General features: G+C 42.7%; 1 protein-coding gene across 1 annotated transcript in view; it reads right to left on the bottom strand.

The window, feature by feature from the left end:
• The window catches only part of PCED1B (PC-esterase domain containing 1B), a 136577-nt gene that overhangs the window by 13607 nt on the left and 102639 nt on the right, over positions 1–20331 (bottom strand). The window contains exon 2 of the mRNA XM_045462797.1: positions 5–192. The gene's annotated coding sequence lies outside the window, so the exon portion shown is untranslated. The remainder of the gene's footprint in view (positions 1–4; positions 193–20331) is intronic.

Genomic DNA, 20331 nt, shown 5'->3' with positions numbered 1-20331 from the left:
TTACTCATTACAGTAACTGGTGATTTGAAAATGTACCTCTCAGTTGATCCGGGATCTCTTCCCTAGACGGGCTCCTTTCTCGGCTGTAGATCAGAAGGCCAGGCCTGGGCTGGAAGGCAGATAAGTTCACCCCTGGGTGCTTCTATGCTTATGAGCCAGCGGCTGGGGAGAAGATGCCATTTCCGGTGGTATCTGAGGCCAATGACACGAGTCAGCATTTACTTTTTTGTATTAGGAACCGGAAGACTAATGACCAAAGCTTCAAGGCAACAAATGTGAAAACGCGAAGTCAGTCCAACATACAGCATCTTCCCGGAATTTGGCTCTGAGCTGGTTTTTATTTCACTTTCTCAGTAATCTGGGTGTAGCTTGTATTTACTGACTCTTAAACTTTGTTTTGTTTTCACAACTCAGACCCTCGGTTCTTCCTGCCTTGTAGCTTGCGCCCCGCCGAAAAGGCAGAGTGGGGAAGGACAGAAAGAGGGGAGAGGAAGGGGAAGTGAGAAAAGAGAACAGGAGGGGATGGTAAGAAGCAGACGGTTCCCTCTTCAAATGGATTTGTGATGCACATTCGTGTGCTGCATTAGTTTGCATAGCGCCTCCAAATCCTCTCCTTTCACCCTCCCACCGCCCTGTTCGTGGAAGAGCCCATCCCAGAACTATGGAGAACTACAGGCCTCCAGTAAGCTCAGACAGTGGCCGACCCACGAGGACCTGCCGATTTCTCCTCTGCTGTTCCGCCGGGAAACCGGCAGGGACCTGGAGAGCGGTCTTTAGATTGGTTAGATACACGTAGTGCTTTGTTGTCTGTGATCTGAAGGCCGAGGAATATTCCTTTCCCTACAGGTACCAAGATGAAAGAGAAGGAGGAAACGAATCGGAAAAGAAGAAGAAGAAGGACACGAAGCTCTAAAAAAGTTTTTCCCCAAACCGGGAACCTTTTATCGGCGTATTAAGCACTTCAGGATAGAGCGTTTCTCCATGGCATAAAATAACTAATGAACAAGAGTAATGGGCTCCAGAACAGTCCAGAAATAGGTGCCCTGTGCACTTAGTTTGTGTTAGTTTTTTAAATACTATGCTAGTTAGAGGCGCCGAGGTGGCTCAGTCAGTTAGGCGTCCGACTCTTGATTTTGGCTCAGGTCATGCTCTCACGGTTCATGAGTTCGAGTTCCATGTCTGCACGGTCAGTGCAGAGCCTGCTTGGGCTTCTCTCTCTCTCTCTCTCTCTCTCTCTCTCTCTCTCTCTCTCTCCCTTTCTTTCTGCCCCTCCCCTGCTCGCTCTCGTGTGCTCTCTTTCTCAAATAAGTAAACTTAAACAATTAAAAATCAATACCGTGCTATTTAGGTAAATTGGCCTATAAAACAACCTAGCAGCCTTTTCTTGAGAAATGCCATTTTCCTTCACTTCATTGACGACCCAAAGCGTGGCTCAAAAACTGCATCCATTACACATTGTTTTTATTCTCTTATCAGTAGCCGTAAAGCAAGTTATCTTGCATTTTTTTCCATGACTTTTACTACAATCATTATTGTGTCTCAAGGCAAGGCTGCATCTGGATATTTACAATTCAGGCTAGTATGTCCTATAACTGAAAGTTTGCCGTTGTTTATTTCTATAAATGAGTTTTCAACCGCTCCGGTTCTCTGAAGTCCAGCTAGTCTGTGTACCGTGAGGGTGAAAAGCCCTTGTGAGGTCTCGAGGGAGGATGACCCAAACTGGCCTAATTCCAAGACTAGAGCCGGCACCGTGCAAATGATAATCTCGTTTTACTCTTTGAATTTAACATAACACTGTTTGAGACCACACAACAGCTTTTCTACAGATTTTCCCACTTCCAAGAACTTCTCTATGGAGACAGTTACTGTTGCTATTCTGGCCCCATTCCGTGTTCCGTAGCTCAGTGAGCTGGCTTGCGTTCTTCTCCACCACACTTTTCCTAAACAGCCGTGATCACTTACACGTGTATAAGGTTTTACACTTGGAATCTCACAACAGACCCCGCTAGTAAAGCAAGGCAAACTTTAATTATGATGGTCACCTTGCAGATGGTGAAGCCGAGACCCGGAGAGAGCTTGAATGACTGTCACCTTGACGGGGTGCTCAGAGCCTGGTGTGTCCTCTTCGCTGCCCTCTCAGCGGGAGGCCAGAAAAAGCGCCCTACTGTTATTATTTGGCCTATTTTTGGATGGTATTTAATGGCACAGAACTTGAAAAGGTACAAGTGGTATAAGCAAGAAGTCCCTCTCCCTTTCTGGTTTCCTAATCCCTCATTCTTCCTTCCAGAAGCAATATGGTCACTGGCTTATCTATTCTACCAGAAATATTCTATACAGATAACCTATATCTCTCGGAAGTATTTTATTCTCTTCCTTCTTTCTTGAAGAGTCAACTTCCCTTTTTACTTAAGGCAGACGTCTGGAAAGAATACGAAACCCACTTAGAGCAGATGCTAAACTGCAGAAAGGCTTTGGTAAACCGATCACCCAGATTGTTCCAAATATCCAGATGTTTGAAACGGTACAGAAAACTTGTGACTCACAACAGCTTCTAAAGGAGTTAGGCGAAGCCCTCCCTGTGGTGTTGCACTATAATTGACTTGGGCCCTCGTGCCCTGCCTGGGGACCACTTAAACCTTGATACGGATTTGGAATACGGTGACTGCATGTCTATTGACAGTGTGAATTGAAACCAGAGCTACGATACTGTGAATGAAGTGACTCTCAGGCCCACACAGACTTGAGTTGGAAAACTAATTCTGTCATTTATGGCTGCATGACATCGGTAGTCACTAAACTCCTTGTGGCTTGATCTTCTCATCTACAAAATAGCGACAATAATAACTGCTACATAGGGGCACCAGCGTGGCTCAGTCGGTTGAGGGCCGACTTCGGCACAGGTCATGATCTCGCGGTTTGTGAGTTCAAGCCCCGAGTCAGGCTCTGTGCTGACAGCTCAGAGCTCAGAGCCTGGAGCCCGCTTCAGATTCTGTGCCTGCCTCTCTCTTTCTGCCTCTCCCCCACTCATGCTGTCTCTCTCTCTCTCTCCCCAAAATAAAACATTAAAAAAAACATCAACACATGAAATGTCTTTCTCTCTCTACCCAAAATAAAACATTAAAAAAAAATTAACACACTAAAAAAAAGTTAATAACCACTATATAGATGTGATGGTTAAATGAGAAAATACACCCAGAGCACCAAGGATATAGTCGTGTATAATAAAATATGTCCACATCATTAACCATGGCCCATGGTTAATTTTGTAGACTTTGTAAATTTTGTAAATTTTTCTTCCCCAGCAAGGGGGAAAGTTGGTTAAGAGATTTTTAATTTTCTTTTAAGATGGGAGCAGTGATAGTATGTTTGTATGCTTATAGAAATAAGTCAGTAAATGGGGAAAACTAGATGATGCAGGAGAAATACCATGGTAGACCCCGTTCTCGGTGCTAGAGATACAGCTGTGAATAATGCATTAAAAAAAATAATAAAAGCCTTGCCCCTATAGAGTTGACATTTGGGATGGGGGGAGGCAGACAACTAAAAAACATAAGTAAAATAATATGTTAGGTAGAACAGGAACGTACGTGATTGTTGGATGGGGAAGATTCAGGGGCCTGTGGCTTGCAATTTTTTTTTTTTTTAATTTTTTTTTTTCAACGTTTATTGATTTTTGGGACAGAGAGAGACAGAGCATGAACGGGGGAGGGGCAGAGAGAGAGGGAGACACAGAATCGGAAACAGGCTCCAGGCTCTGAGCCATCAGCCCAGAGCCCGACGCGGGGCTCGAACTCACGGACCGCGAGATCGCGACCTGGCTGAAGTCGGATGCTTAACCGACTGCGCCACCCAGGCGCCCCTGCAATTTTAAACAGGGTAGTGACAGGGTTCCAGATACATCACCTCAGAATGGCACTCCCTCATACGGAATAGTGTAAGCTGAAGGAATTTGTGAAATGGCAGGTGCTGGAAGGACTCTATGACCCCCCCCCCCCACCCCGCCCCGAAGCAGGTCATAAAGCCCGCTTGGGAGAGGTGCCCTCCCCTTACCTGGAAGAAAGTAACATCCTTATCTCTGAAGACACCAGGACTCAGCAAGGAATCCAAACAGACAGCTGTGGGTAAGTTCCCCCAGTTCACCACCCTTAGCCGGTACCCTTTGTCCTACCGGTCTTCATCGAACCCAGAGTAAAAAAACACTCCGGCTTAACCTTGTTTGGGGGCGTCATTTGTTTATGAAGGCTAATTTGTGTGCTCTTCTCTTGTCAATCTGCCTTTTGTTACAGAGACCCAGCTGAGCACCTGGAAAGGGCAGAAGGGACCAGCAGTGGTCTGGAGAAGGCCTCCCAGAGAAGAGGAGATTTGAGCCAAGTCTGGAGGGAGGTGATGGAAACCCCATGTAGAAATCTGGGGGAAGGCAGCTCCAAGCAGAGAGAACAATAAAGAGGTGAGTGTGACTAGCTTAGAGTGAACAAGTGAGTCAGACACAAGAGATCGAGTCAGAGAAGAAAGGGAGGTAGCTGGCGGGCCATGGAAAGGACTTGGGTGTTTACTCTGGGAGCCGTCACCAAGGGTTTGAGCAGAAAACGTCCACCACCTTATTATGGACTGTGTGGAGCAGGAGTGGAAGCAGAGAGACCAATTCAGAGGTCATCAAATAATCCAGGAGGTGAGGCTTGAACCAGAGTGACATCAGCTGAACAGTGAGAAGTGGTCAGACTCCAGATCTATTTCGAAGGTGGAGATGCTAGGATTTGCTGTGGAGAGAAGATGGGGTGTGAGAAAAAAGGACAGAAGGCAAGTCTAGCCCTGTGGTTTTTGGCCTGAGCAACAGGAGAGATGAGTTGCTATTTACTGAGATGGAGAAAATTTAGGAGAAACAGGTTTGGGGGCGGAGGTCCAGTGTTCGATTTGGGGCTTGTTCGGCATTCCTTATACACATCTAAATTGAGATGTTGAATGGGGATGTGAATATACTAGTCTGGAGTTGAGGGGAGAGGGCCAGGCCGGAGATATATCAGTTTGGCCTGGATGCTGTCACCAGTGTGAAGATAGGGAAGAAAAGAGGTCTGAGAATTGAACCCTGGGGCACTTTAGGTGTAGACGGTCAGGAAGCTGAGGAGGAACTCACACAGGACACAGAGAAGGAAGAGTCAGTGAAACGGGAAGAAAACTAGGAGAGTATGAGGTTCTGGAAGCGAAGGGGAAAACGTGTTTCAAGGGAGGACTCAAGAGAGAGTGTCTGTGTCAGAGACAGCCAATAAATCAAGCGCGACAGTTGACAGTTGGCTATAGCGTATGGACAGTGTAGGACATTGGTGACTTGACTGAGTAGTATGGACAAAGGTTGATTGGAGTGGGTAAGAAAGAATAAGAGAAGAATCGGAGACACTGCCACCCTGGAGGAGTTTTACTGTAAATAAAGGGAAGCAAAGAATGAGAAGTCAGCGGGAGAGTGTGGGAGCCCAGGGCAGGTTGCCCCCAAATATGCCACAATGGCATGATGCTTTTTTAAGTTAAGATTATTTAAGAGACAGCCAGTGTAACAAAAACAGTCTGACCCTCCTCCGTCTCTACAAAGCAGGTCGTAAATCTCCCATGTGAAAGGTACGCTCCCTACACCAGGAGGAAGAGAGACATCCTTATCACGAGAGACAGGGAACTCAAGGTTGAAGAAGCCTACACAAACAAACCTTGTTACTTTTGCTAATTTACTACCTCAGCCCAATACTGTTTAGATTCTTTACTAACTGACAATTCCCAAACAGAAGTTTTCTTTGTCCTGTCCATTCTTCGTAAATTTATGTTTCTTTGTCTAGGAAGTATAAAGCTGCCTGTCTCGGTCACTTCTTAGGTCCCATATCTATGACACCTCTGTACGTAGGAACTAATTCCCCCAGACCTCGTTAATCTGTCTCATGTTCATTTAACATTCTTATACCACCCAGGAGAATCTTAACGGGTAGAGTAAAATTTTTCTTCCCCAAGAAGGGGAAGGGTGGTTAAGAGATTTTTAACTTTCTTTTTGAGATGTGAACAGTAATAGTATGTGCATATCCTTATAGAAATAAGTCAGTAAATGGGGAAAACTAGGTGATGCAGGAGGAATACTGGAGCAATGTTGGTGAAAGGGTTGGGATCTAGTGCCTAAGTGGACGGGTTGGCCTTGGATAGGAGCACACATTAGATATCAGGCTGAGTACAGGAGCGTGATGCCGGAGTACGGGTAGGTGTGGGGGCTCAAGCTTGGGAAGTTTTCCTGACTGCTATTTTCTCAGTGAAATAGGCAGCAAAGTCTAGGTCACCAGCTGAGCGTGAACCCGAGGCAGGTGCTATGAGAGGTTTGCGCATCGAGGAGAAGATACGAAATCATCATCTGGGAGATGACGGAGACTGTAATTACCGCACAGAATGGAGGCTCACTTGGGGCTGCGAGCCTCTATTTGAACCGAGAGTGCTCAGCATGGGTGCTTGGTTTTCTCTAGTCTGTTTTAGCCCCATGGGCTGCAGGTAGCAGAGTAGACAAAAATTGTATTTAGTCGGGAATGAGGTTTTGCCTTTTGGTTTCTATTAATGTATGTTAATGTATGTTAATAGGCCATTACAGGTTTATAATGTATTTTAAACTATGATTTATTTAGAAGCAAACCCATGAAAGCCAAGTATTTTGGACAGTGAAAAATACTATGAATATCAGGACAGAAATAATGTTCTTTTAACATTAACAGCTCTTTCACAGTTCCGGCCATAGATTAATTTAAACTGATCTTTTGGGGCGCCTGGGTCACTCAGTGGGTTAAGGGACTGACTTGATTTCAGCTCAGGTCATGATCTCGTGGTTTGTGAGTTCAAGCCCGCATTGGGCTCTGTGCTGATGGTGTGGAGCCTGCTTGGGATTCCCTCTCTACCCCTCCCCCACTCATGCTGTCTCTCTGTCAAAAAATATATAAACATTAAAAAAAAATTTTAAAGTAAACTAATCTTGGGGCACCTGAGTGGCTCAGTTGGTTAAGCGTCCGACTTCAGCTCAGGTCATGATCTCGCGGTCCGCGAGTTCGAGCCCCGCGTTGGGCTCTGGGCTGATGGCTCAGAGCCTGGAGCCTGCTTCTGATTCTGTGTCTCCCTCTCTCTCTGCCCCTCCCCCGTTCGTGCTCCGTCTCTCTCTGTCTCAAAAATATATAAACATAAAAAAAAATTTTTTTTTAAGTAAACTAATCTTTCTATGAGCTGATATCATTTTATTCACATTTTCTATTTCCAGGAACACTGTGGTTTTTCTTATCTTCTTGGAATGGAGTGCTTCAAGCAGGCCCGAAATCAACCCACTGAATATGTACTTATACATACACGTATTTCAACAAACTGCTGTGTGTTTATGCTCAAATCTATGAGTGGCTACCTTAAAAAAGGATCACGTTTGGCAAACCACAAAACAGTATGCGTCTTCTTTGTATGACTTGCAACAGTCTGCATATTCTCGATAATTTCTCTTCAAGGCACTTGCATTTAGCACTTTCAGGCACATACGAATAATTTGTTTCTATTGAGGCGCAAAGTTTTCTCTGCTCGTGTACTAAGAATTCTGAGACTGGATTAAAACTTGTAACAAATTCACTTTAGTAACCGAATTCAGTTCTGCACCAAGTCAGCACCTGCAAATCTCTGTGTTGTTGAGGAGTGAGGCTAGAATTGGAGTTTGGAGGTTATAGGTCGAGAAGAGCCACCTTGGTGGTTTCAGCAGGACGGATGGAAGGAGAGGCGAATTTATGAAAGACCTCTTTCTGTGAGGACTTCTTAAAATTGCCTGCAAATTTTCTGGGAATTCTTATGTTTTGTGCAAGTTTTCTACCCTGCTCCGGTGTATAGCTTAGTGGTTTCAGAGCAGGGCCTTTGTAGGCAGAAAGGTTGAGTTCAAGTCTGAAACCTGGGAGCTGTGTGATTTGGGGAAAGTTACTTAGCCTCTCTGGCCCAAATCCAGCAGAGGAGATTGACTAAGCAAAGTGCTAAGTAAATGCTCAGTTTACTCTAGAAATTAGTATACATGTATCCATGCTTTAGGAATATAAAATAATTAGTAAATTATGTTAGTAATTTAGTTATAAAAAAATAGGCTTTAAATGACATTGAATAAAATGTAAATACTGACAAGTACCCCATTTGATGGCACAGCTCTGTGAACCGGTGTGCCCTTATCCCTGCAGGAACAGACCTGAGAAGTGGGGAAGATGGCAGGGCCTTAGGCCAAGTTGAGGCTCCGGGAGGTCAAGCAACTGCCTGAATCACAGCCAGGCTAACCACTGAGCTTGGACTAAGGATCAGGCCTCCTGAGTCTCGGTCTCCTAGTCCCAGAGTCACAGTTCATGAATTTCAGGGGAGCAAAAAAAAAAAGGTTGTAAACCTTTTTCACAAAGAATAATGTAATATCCTAGGAGAATGGGGCTTTGAATTCATTTAACAGTGTCCCTTACCTCTAAATAATATCAAATTTAATTAGAAGGCTCCAACCACTGGCTTAGTTTTCTGATTCCAGTTTTCTGTCTGTCTTTTTTATTACCATCTTAACCACTTGTAAGTGTGCAGTTCGGTAGTGTTCAGTATATTCACAACACTGTTGTGCAACGGATCGCACAAGCATTTTCATGTTGCACATCTGAAACTCTATATCCATTAAAGCAGGACTCTACTTTGCTGATCTCCACAGTCCCTGGCGACCAACCACCTTTGGATTTTCTCTTTCTATGAATGTGACTGCTTCGGATACCCCACCCAAGTGGAATCACACAGTATTTGTCTATCGTGACTGCCTCATTTCACTTAACGTGATGTCTGTCCTCAAGGTTCATCCATGTTGTTGTAGGTGACAAGATTTCCTTCTTTCTAAAGGCTGAATAATGTCCCATTGCCAAGTTCACCATAGTTCACCCAGTTACCATGTGTAAGAACATAGCTATGTCAAATCCCAGGCAAGAAGCTCTCAAAAACTCTATTTGAGATGTTTCACGTTCCGGGTTAGTTGACTTCGTTATTTAGGAGGGACAACACTTCTTTTCCTCGATCTGTGTTGGCACAAACTGTGCAAATAAAAAAGCTCCATCCGAGACTCCAAAAATGCTGGGAGCATCATCTCTTTCCCACTCAGAAGGATCTGAGTGGATCTTCCTTTCACATTCATGGTTTGCATTTTATTTTTTAATTAATTACTTTTTCAAAATTCTTTTAAATTTTATTTTGAGAGAGAATGTGCATGCACGAGTTGGGGAGGGACAGGGACAGAGGGAGAGAGAGAATCCCAAGCAGGGCTCCACACTCAGCACGGAGCCCAATGCAGGGCTCCATCTCAAGGCCATGGGATCATAACCTGGGCCAATATCGAGAGTCGGACGCTTAACCAACTAAGCCGCCCAGGCACACCATCACATGGGGCTATCCACAACAGAGTCAATTAAAGACAACACCTGGATATTTCAAACAAACGCCTGCTTTTAAGTGCATCATAGATCAATTCTAACTGCTACTTTTATTTTTTTTCTAAGTCAAAATGCTAACCCTTCCTATATTTGCATGGTGGGATTGTGGATGCAATAATTTTCTTTCTTTTCAAGGCTGTCTGGAACCTGGCCATGCTCTATTTATAAAGAAAAAGTTCCAATATTTTAAGAGATATTAACTGCTAAATTGCTAAACATGAAGTTTCTTTGCCCAGGAAGGCAGACGTTGCTTAATACTTTTGATGCATGCTAATTTCCCTTTCTTCCTTCGCTTAGATACACCCAGGCACAGTGCTTGGCATCCAGCTACAAGGTCGACTGAGGCATGTTCTCTGTGCTCAGAAGCTCACAGTCAGTGAGGGAAAAACAGAAGCTGATGACTACAATTCATTGTTGGAAATGCAATTATGGCCTTATGTTGGGACATTACTTATATTACTGAAAAGGGATTTTAAAAATTTTACTAAAAATAAAATAATTGAAAATAGCTCTGGAAAAAGTGGCCTCTGGTCAGATTCTTTTCAAATGAATATTTACTTTATAATTATAACGATTGACCTGAATTGCATTGTTTTTATTTTATTTTATTTTATTTTATTTTATTTTATTTTATTTTTTAAAAAATTTTTTAATGTTTATTTGGTTTTGAGAGAGACAGAGACAGGGGCGCCTGGGTGGCTCAGTTGGTTAAGCATCCGACTTCGGCTCAGGTCATGATCTCACGGTCTGTGGGTTCAAGCCCCGCATCGGGCTCTGTGCTGACAGCTCAGAGCCTGGAGCCTGCTTCCGATTCTGTGTCTCCCTCTCTCTCTGTCCCTCCCCCGCTCATGCTCTGTCTCTCTCTGTCGCAAAAATAAAATAAAAACATTAAAAAAAGAGAGAGAGACAGAGACAGAGCATGAGTGAGGGAAGGGCAGAGAGAGAGGGAGACACAGAAGCTGAAGCAAGCTCCAGGCTCTGACCTGTCAGCACAGAGCCTGATGTGGGACTGGAATTTACAGACTGCGACATCATGACCTGAGCCGAAGTGGGTCACTCAACCCGCTGAGTCACCAAGGCACCCTGCATTGTTTGTTTTATAAATCAGTTGTTGATCACTAGTCCATTCTACCAGTGAAATAGTAGACTTTTTGACACTTTTCCAAATTATTATTTACAAAACTAGTGTTACTGCTTACTTCTTGTTACCTTCCTCTTTCTCCTTTAGGACATTCTTTTGCTTAACAGTCGGTCGTGGAATCTCTGAAATACATTCAAACAAATGAAAAGGGAGAACTCTAAATGACTTTCACTTCTCTGAATCTGATGATTACCAGTTTTATTGACCCCTAATCATAAATCTTTGAATTCTATGTCAATGTTCTAGTTTCTTAGTCATGATTTCTAGGTGTTGCCTAACTGTGGACTCAGTCACCCTATATATTTGTATTAGAACAAAAGACCGTGTTTATTTTCTATATACGCGTTTATTCTTGGTGATGCATGCTAGTTAAATCACGGGGCAGTCTTAAAACACATGACAAAAATAGCTAAGAAAGAAACGGCTCTTTGTTCCTGGTTGAATAAACTCCGCGATGACGTAAGTATCCAATTTAAAGTAAATTCTAAACTAATTATATTAGTCCCCAAGCTTGTTCCTCCTCTCAGTAAGTGAAGTCAATATTTACTTAATCGCTCCATGACAGAAATTGCAAGATCGTCTGTAATTCCCTCCTTGCCTTCAGCCGCCAGGCGTGGAGTCCATTCTCCTTTCTGGACCACTCTGTGATCTGTCCACTTCTCTCCCTACGCCGCCACCTGGGTTCGAATCTGAAACCCGGGCGTGCCTTCCTGATTTATCTTCCCACAGGTGTTCCTTTCTTCCTCCATCCCCTTCTCTGTCTGCAGTCTGCTCTTTTTAAGATGTGTATCTTGGGGCGCCTGGATGGCTCAGTCGGTTGGGCATCCGACTTCGGCTCGGGTCATGATCTCGCGGTCCATGGGTTCGAGCCCCACATCGGGCTCTGTGCTGACACCTCAGAGCCTGGAGCCTGTTTCTGATTCTGTGTCTCCCTCTCTCTCTCTGCCCCTCCCCTGCTCGCGCTCTGTCTCCCTCTGTCTCAAAAATAAACATTAAAAAAAAAAAAAAAGATGTGTAGCTTACGATTTCATTTCCCTTTCAGAGGCTGCGTTTAACCGGCTACATCCTGTTAGAATTTTTCAGAAAATACTCAACATTTTGCCTTTTCTTCATCAGGCATGTTAGGCAAATACCTATGCGGCGGTGCCCCGGTGAGGTCTGAGGCTCCCCAATTGACAAGGCATCTGGGTTCCCGTAGATCACAATAATACATCACAAGCGCATACCGAGTAGATCCTTCTGAACGCACACTGAGCGCATCATCAACCGCTCAGAATGTTAACAATTTATACTAACCCTTTTTACAAAATCAGCAACAATGATTACTGGCGCCATGGACTGGGCGGCTCCTTTACATTCCAGACATATGTGTCCATTAGCTGTTACTTTTTAAACCATCCTGCAGGGCTTCAGGCCGCGCTAGTCAGCTAGGAAGTAGCAATTTGCAGACCCAGCCTGCCTCAGCCTACCCCCAGTCTGTTCTCCCCCAAACTGGGCCCTTCACACCTCCCGGTCCCTGCAGCTTCCACGCCTATGGGGTGCCACACAGGGAATGGCGACACACAGGGGAATTAAAACGTTGTGGTGAAGTAAAGCAGGCTGTTTTATTATCAGGGGAAGAGAGAGGCTGGAGCTGAGGACGCAGCACCCAGTTCCCCACCGAACATGTCACTGCTTTGGTTTCAGGCATATTTTTGGGGACAGCAGGCTCAGAAGTCCTTGACGTTGGGTGGAATTGCAGATGTGAGGTCCTGGGGGAAATTCCTTATACCTTATTTATTAACAATCTTATTCGGATTATTGGCACTCCTCGGGAAAACAGCAACAACAAAACGTGGGGTATGCTTCACAGAGCTGTGTTAGCCTGCACGCTCTTGCAGTTTAGTGTGGCTAACTGCAGGCTTAAATTTTAGGAGGAAATAGGTGAAGAAAAAAAATCGGAGACCTTGCCCGTCACGTGCTTGGTCTGTTGAAGAAAACGAGAGAGGGAGTTTATTAGTTCTTCAAATGGGAAAGCCCCCAAGCGTGGTGGGAGGGGAACGCAAAAGCCTCTGGTCTAAGTGAGCGCTCAGCAGATGTTTCAAGAGTGCGTGGGTATGTCGTTGACCGCCAGGACCAGGACCCAGCCCACAAGGCTGATGCGGTTTCTTTACCTTGTGGTTGTGTCTGATGAGGAATGCATACTTCCGTGTTTGCACAAGGAAGATTTTCTGATTGTCCTGTCCCTTCATCATTTGGTACAGAGGAGGAAGAGAGGTCAGGAAGCACGTCACATTGTCACCCCTGCAGAAAAAGGCAGCCGGGAGCTCCTGTTGGCCACTTGCTGATGTGCTGGGCCGTCACTTCTGCCAGCAGCCTTGGATGGAAGCAGCAGCCTCAGCCAGCCAGAGGGCATGTCCCCAAAGCCTCAGACTGCCCTGGAGAGGTGGAGGCTCTCCTCTTTCAGGAAGTCAGGGCTTCCTCTTTCATGGCCCTAATTGTGTCTAGCCTTGACTCATCTGTGCTAACGGACGAGCCTGCTTCATCTGAACCAATCCCATGTGCCTATTCAGACCAGCCCTGACTATCCCAATCATTTATTTTACATTTTGGGGACAGAGACTTAAACCCATTTAGCCCTCGGTCTGTCATCTTCAGGCCAAGGTCCCTTTATGTACTTGATGCTTCGACCACGGGATGCCACCTAGGACCTGAGAAGCTTTTTCCCTGAAGGCCACCAGGGTCACCTTGGTCTGCACCTTCTAAGGAGATTTTGGGGTATCTGGTGGTCTGCTACCATCCCGTGACCTCATGCACGTCTGTTTCCTCGCTTTCCTTTCCAACAAACAAGGTCCTTAAAAACCTAGGATTAAAACAATTTTTTTAAATGTTTATTTATTTTTGAGAGAAAGAGAGAGAGCATGAATGGGGGAGGGACAGAGAGAGAGGAAGACACAGAATCGGAAGCAGGCTCCAGGTTTCACACTGTCAGTACAGAGCCCCACACACAGCTCAAACTCACGGATCGTGAGATCATGACTTGAGCCAAGGTCGGACTCTTAATCTACTGAGCCACCCAGGCGACCCTAGGATTTTTTAAATGATCGGGGCGCCTGGGTGGCTCGGTCAGTTAAGCGTCCGACTTCGGCTCAGGTCATGATCTCTCGGTCCGTGAGTTCGAGCCCCGCGTCGGGCTCTGTGCTGACCGCTCAGAGCCTGGAGCCTGCTTCAAATTCTGTGTCTCCCTCTCTCTCTGCCCCTCCCCTGTTCATGCTCTGTCTCTCTCTGTCTCAAAAATAAATAAATGTTAAAAAAAAATTTTTTTAAATGATCAATTCTTTAGAGAGCGCAGAAAACTGCAGTAAACTTTTGCCTTGTCTCCAGTAGGCTGAAGTAATTACCAAGAAGAGAGGAAAATACCCTAAGCCTGATGCTAAGGGTACTCGGCATCGATATAATACGCATAATATTACGGTTAACATTTGTTGAGTGCTATTTGTGTTCCTTTTCCTTTCTTCTCTCTCCTTCCTTCCCTTCCCTTCTCTTTAGCTAAAAACTATCAGCTAAAGTCGTTGATTGTTCTAGCATAATCTACACACAACCACGATTACAAAGATTAAATGATTAGGGGGTCAGTGAGCTAGGACGTCCAGATTCGTTTATGCTAAGAATCATTGACTATATAGCATTTATTGCTAAATTAGAAGGAAACGCTATGGCCCAGGTGTGGAAATCAGCTTCTTTGTAGACAATGAGTAGGAACAATTAGAGCCACCCAGAACCTTTACTTGTAGATGTATGACTTACTTCTCCTGGTCTGTAGGCAAATTGAGGAAATGAGGCAGCAAGCTAGGATTGGGGATGAATCCAGAGCATGATACCACTTTAAGAAAACCCGGATGTCTGAGAACTATACCAGGAGCCACAAACTCCAGTAGCTGTAGGTATTAGACGTGAGATATAAGACAGTACGTGAAGCAGGATCTGTTCTTGGATGTATACTCATCTTCCATATTAAACATGTAGAAATAGTCTTTGTATCGTCCGAGAATGTATTGTATATTTTTTTCTTGAAATTCTTAAACCTCTCCTATCTCATTTTGCCGCTTCTTAGGAATAAATGGAAGAGAAAAATACCTCTCGATCATGCAGACAAAAAAAAAAAAAAAAAAGTGAAAGTAGAGTGGTAAATGAAAACTTAATATGCAGTCTCATTGTCGGGGACAATAGGGAAGAGTGGGGATTGTGGCGAAATGGAGAACACGTGGCATTTAAGTAGGCACTAGCCCTTCTGTTCTAACAGACTGCTCTGCGAGAGAAAATAGTTTCAGTTATTGCCAGGTACTCCAATTTTTCAAAAAGCAAAGCTGTAAAGGTTTTTATGAGATATATCCTGATTTTTAAACATTGGTCAAAATAAATAAATAAATAAATAAATAAATAAATAAATAAAAACACCATGTAGGTAAAACCAAACAGCTTTGCAGTCATTAGGTTTTTGCTTCTGTCTAGAGAGTGAGAGAGTCAAATTCAAGCAAACACCTGGGAATCAGGAATCACACAAAATCAGGTCAAATGGGAGCTGTGGACAGGGGACAGATAAGCCATGAGGATTGCAGAAACGACAGAAGGGCCAGAGAGAATTCTGATGCCATTCTTGCCTCAGGAACAGACATTTTCCCTTCTAGCTGTAGCAGAAGCCAGTAACAGTTTCCCAGGCAACATCCAGTCTGCCTAGCCTGGAAACTCACGTGCTTCTGCAGTGTAGCAACATTTCTTGATAGGCAACTTTGGCACAATTTCGGAGTCTTACAAACCCAAGAAAGGAAGCTGAGATGGTGGTTTAGAGCAGTTACTCCCTGCCGTGGAAAATGTTAACTCCCCTCCCCCCCCCCTTTTTTTTTCAAGTTTGCTTATTTATTTATTTTGAGAGAGACAGCACAAGTTGGGGGGGGGGGGGGAGAATCCCAAGCAGGCTCTGCTCTGTCAGCACAGAACCCGATGCAGGGCTTGAACTCATGAACTGCAAGATCGTGCCATGAGCTAAAGTCTGACACTTAACGAACTGAGCCACCAAGGCATCCCAGATTTCAACCTTTCTGTGAAGTATGGAGTTTTTAATGAATGCTCATTTCTTTGTCTTTGTGGATCCTTGAAATCAGGTTCTCAAAGCCCGAATGCTTCATAAGTATCTTCTAGGTATAGTTTTTATTTTGTTTGTGGTGCTTACAATGAATATAGATAATCAGATATTTGTTAACACTGGTATATTGATATTGTAGTTGATCCAAATGTTTTTTAATATTTCTTCAAAATTGGGCAGAGCTCCATGGCCCATTTTCAGATGGAAGCTCGGGTTTACTCAAAGATGAACTTAAGAATACGTGTTTTCTTTGTTAAGGAACAATAATAATACATATGTAATAGTATATGTATGTAATTTGTAAGAATAGTAATACTGTTAGGGCAGTATTAATAACCATACTACCGAGAAGTTTAAAAAACCTTCCAAATAACTTCTAGCAATTCTCTATTTTGTTTTTAAGAAACTGGAGAAATAGAATTTAAATGAGCAACTCTGCCTTTTAATCCATATGTCATATATCCTTTACTGTTTACCTGTCCTTATTATTTTTCTACCTACTCTAACAAGCTAAGCTGAGATTAGATATACCAGGGGAACGCTATAGGTACATTGTGTCCTGATATCATCAGCAAGGCAGTTGGAAATGGCTGTCAGTATAACCTTATAAACAAGATGGAGAAATATGTAGGTGATACATGATAGCACAGTTTAGTGCATCCATAGTCATCTACATCCAATATTCGACATATCATTCAACAAACATTGAGTTAGCAAATATTAATGGGTATCTGCTATGAACTAGGCACCGTGCCAGGTTCTATAAGCATAGGAGTGAATATGGATTGTTTTGTAGAGGGCGCTGAGAAGGAAATAAAGGTTTTAAAGCAAGACACACACACACACACACACACACACACACACACGCAAATTGTATATATAAATGTATAAGTATCAATGTATATTTGAGTGGAGAATAGATTTCATCCTCACAGTGGATATTGCAATATAAAAGTAATTTTGAAGTGTCCTGGGTGGAACATGTTGTATCACTATACATAAATGATATATATAAAATGTGTCTTGACTAATAAGCTATTTTTAGAGCAGTTTCAGGTTTATAGAAAAATTGAATAAGAAAGTACATGTTCCTATACATATTCCTCTTCTACTTCCAAAGTTTCCCTTATTACTACATTTTGCATTAGTGTAGCACATTTGTTACAATTGATGAATCAATGTTGATACATCATTTAACTAAAGTTCTTAGTTTGCATTAGGGTTCCCTCTGTGTTGTACATTCTATGGGTTCGGACAAATGTTCATTTGTATCCACCATGTTTCATGGCGTCACATATCATCCTGTATCCACCATTAGAGCATCATCGGGAAAAGTTTCACTGCCCTAAAAATCCTCTGTGCTTCGCCTGCTCACCCTCTCTTCCCCCAGAAACCTTGGCAACCACTGCTTTTTCTATTGTCTCCTTAGTTTGCCTTTTCCAGAATGTCTATGGTTGGAATCACACAGGATATATAGCCTTTCCTTCCTGGCTGGCCTCTTTCACTTAGCAATATGCCTTTGACGTTCAAAAACAAAAAAACAAAATAGAGATTTGGCAGAACTCTTAGCTTTGTAAGAAACTGCCAAACTGTCTTCAGTGGCTGTACTCTTTTGCCTTCCCACACGCCCTGAAGAGTTCCCGTTGCTGAGTTCCCTTTTGCCTTCCCACACGCCCTGAAGAGTTCCCTCACCAGCATGTGGTGTCGTAATTGTTTTTGGATTTTGGCCATTCTAATAGGTGTGCCATTTTTGTTTTAGTTTGCGGCTCCCTAATGAAATGTAGTGTTGAGCATCTTTTCCCATGCTTATTTGGCATCTATATCTTCTTTGGTGAGGTTCAGATCCTTTGCTCATTTTAAAACTTAGGGTGTTTTCTTATTATTGACTTTTGAGAGTTCTTTGTACCTTGTGGATGTAAGTTTTTAATCACCTGTGTGTTTGATAAATATTTTCTTCCTAGTCTGTGGCTTGTCCTTTCATTCTCTTAACTGTGTCTTTTGTAGAGCGGAAGTTTGTAATTTTAATGAAGTCCCACTTACGGATCTTTCTTTCATGGATTATGCTTTCGATACTGAATCTAAAAACTCGTCGCCAGATGCAAAGTCACCTAGATTTTCTCCTATTTTATCTTCTAAGAGTTTTATTGTTTCGTATTTTTAGGTCTGTGATCCATTTTGAGTTAATTTTTGTGAAAGGTTAATTTTTGTGTCAATTCTTTTTTTTCTTTTCTTTTCCCATGTGGATGTACATTGTTTCAACAACATTTATTGAAAAGACTATCCTTATTTTACTGAATTGCCTTTGCTCCTGTGTCAAAGAGAAGTTGATTATATTTATGGGGGTCTATTTCTGGGTTCTTTATTTTGTTCCATCAATCTATTGGTCTGTTGTTTTTTTTAAAAAATTTTTTTTCAACGTTTATTTATTTTTGGGACAGAGAGAGACAGAGCATGAACGGGGGAGGGACAGAGAAAGAGGGAGACACAGAATCGGAAACAGGCTCCAGGCTCTGAGCCATCAGCCCAGAGCCTGACGCAGGGCTCGAACTCACGGACCGCAAGATCCTGACCTGGCTGAAGTCGGATGCTTAACCGACTGCGCCACCCAGGCACCCCTCTATTGGTCTGTTTTTTCACCAATACCACATCACTACAGCTTTATAGAAAGAATTAAAGTCAGATAGTGTCAGTCCTCTGAATTTCTTCTTCTTTTTTTTTTTTTTTTTTTTTTTTTTTTTTTTTATTATTAGGTTGTCTATTCTGGGTGTTTTTCATCTCCATATAAACTTTAGAATCAATTTGTTGATAGCCAAAACATAACTTTCTGGGATTTTTATTAGGATTGAGTTGAATCTGCTGATCGAATTAGAAAGAAGTGATATCTTGATAATATTGAGTCTTCTTATCCATGCAACACCTCCCCCATTTACTTAGATCATTGATTTCTTTCATCAGAGTGTTGTGGTGTTCATCATATAGATCTTGCACATTTGTTTTAAAATTTATCATTGGATTTTTATTTTCTTGTCAGTACTAATGTAAATGGCGTTGTGTTTTAAATGTCAAATTCCAAATGTTCATTGCTGGTATTAGGAAAGCAATCACTTTGGTATATTAACTTATATCTTGCAACCTTGCTATTATCACAAGAGGTTTTTTTTGTTGATTCTGTGGGATTTTCTACACAGAGAGTCATGTTATTTGTAAGCAAACACAGCTTATTTTTTCCTTCTTAGTCTGTATAACTTTTATTTCCTTGATAAAAAATCTTATTGCATTACTTAGGACTTCCAGTGCAATATTGAAAAGGAGTGGTAAGAGGGGATATCCTTGCCTTATTTCTAATCTTCAGGAGAACACATCTAGTTTCCGTTAAGTATGATGTTAGATGCGGATATTTTGTCGATATTCATTCATTCATTTTAATTCCAGTATAATTAATGTGCAGAATTATATTAGTCTCAGATATACATGCATAAACTTTAAATAAAGTCTTGATTTTGTTTAACTTTCTTCCTTTGTTATTGCGGTACATAATACCTCACATGTGCTGATAATTTACTATGTGTCAGGCATCCTATAAAGAGACTTACATACATTATTTAAGTTAAACTTGAAACAATCCTTGTGGTAGGTACTATTATCTCCATTTTATGGATGAGGAAACTGAGGCACAAACAGGTGCGTATCTTGTTTCAGGTGGGCAGAGCCAGGATTTGAAAAGTGGCACTCTGATGCCAGAAACTTAGCCCCTGAGCTCTACTGACCCCTAATGAAGTGTTCCCACTTGCAGATGGCCTGCTGTACCTATATTTTTTATGGTTTGCATATTTTTAATTTTTTTTATTTATTTAAAAAAATTTTTTGAATGTTTGTTTATTTTTGAGACAGAGCATGAGCAGGGAAGGGGCAGAGAGAGAAGGAGACACAGAATGTGAAGCAGGTTCCAGGCTCTGAGCTGTCAGCACAGAGCCCGACGCGGGGCTCGAACCCACGAACTGTGAGATCACGACCTGAGCCCAAGTCAGACGCTTAACTGACTGAGCCACCCAGGCGCCCCTTGCATGTTTTTTAAAAAAGACACTCGTACAGACTCCATTTCAAAAATGGCAGGATTTTCAAATTTCCTTGCAAACTTAAAAGAATTCATTTATTTTGGAACTGGAATTGATACATTCCCTGGTTTGACTAATCTTGTGGAAAACCAGTCTGATAGAATATTGGAAGGTGTGGGAAGAAGTGTAATGGGGAAAGAAATCTAAGAAGTTTTTTTTTAAGACAATTATTACCTACAGGGAACAAGCAAATGATAAGGAAATTTAACAGTAATCATAGTGCACTCAATATTAAATTATGAATGCTATTTGCGTGAGTATCGTAAAGTGTATAATAAGTATTTAACGACACACACACAAAAGTGAATGGAAGTTGAAGACGTGGGGAATAGGAAAAGTGGATGAGACAACTTGGATGGACTCAGGTACCACTTTCTTTGATCTGCCTGACTCACCTCCATGTCTGACATTACACTGGACTGAGCTGCCCTGAGCGATCGTCTTTCTGACTCTCACTGCATCGTGTTGCTTACAAGAACTACACCT

Source organism: Leopardus geoffroyi, chromosome B4 (genome assembly GCF_018350155.1).
Source record: "Leopardus geoffroyi isolate Oge1 chromosome B4, O.geoffroyi_Oge1_pat1.0, whole genome shotgun sequence".
NCBI classification, from domain to species: domain Eukaryota; kingdom Metazoa; phylum Chordata; class Mammalia; order Carnivora; family Felidae; genus Leopardus; species Leopardus geoffroyi.
This window is presented reverse-complemented; position numbering and strand designations above follow the sequence as displayed.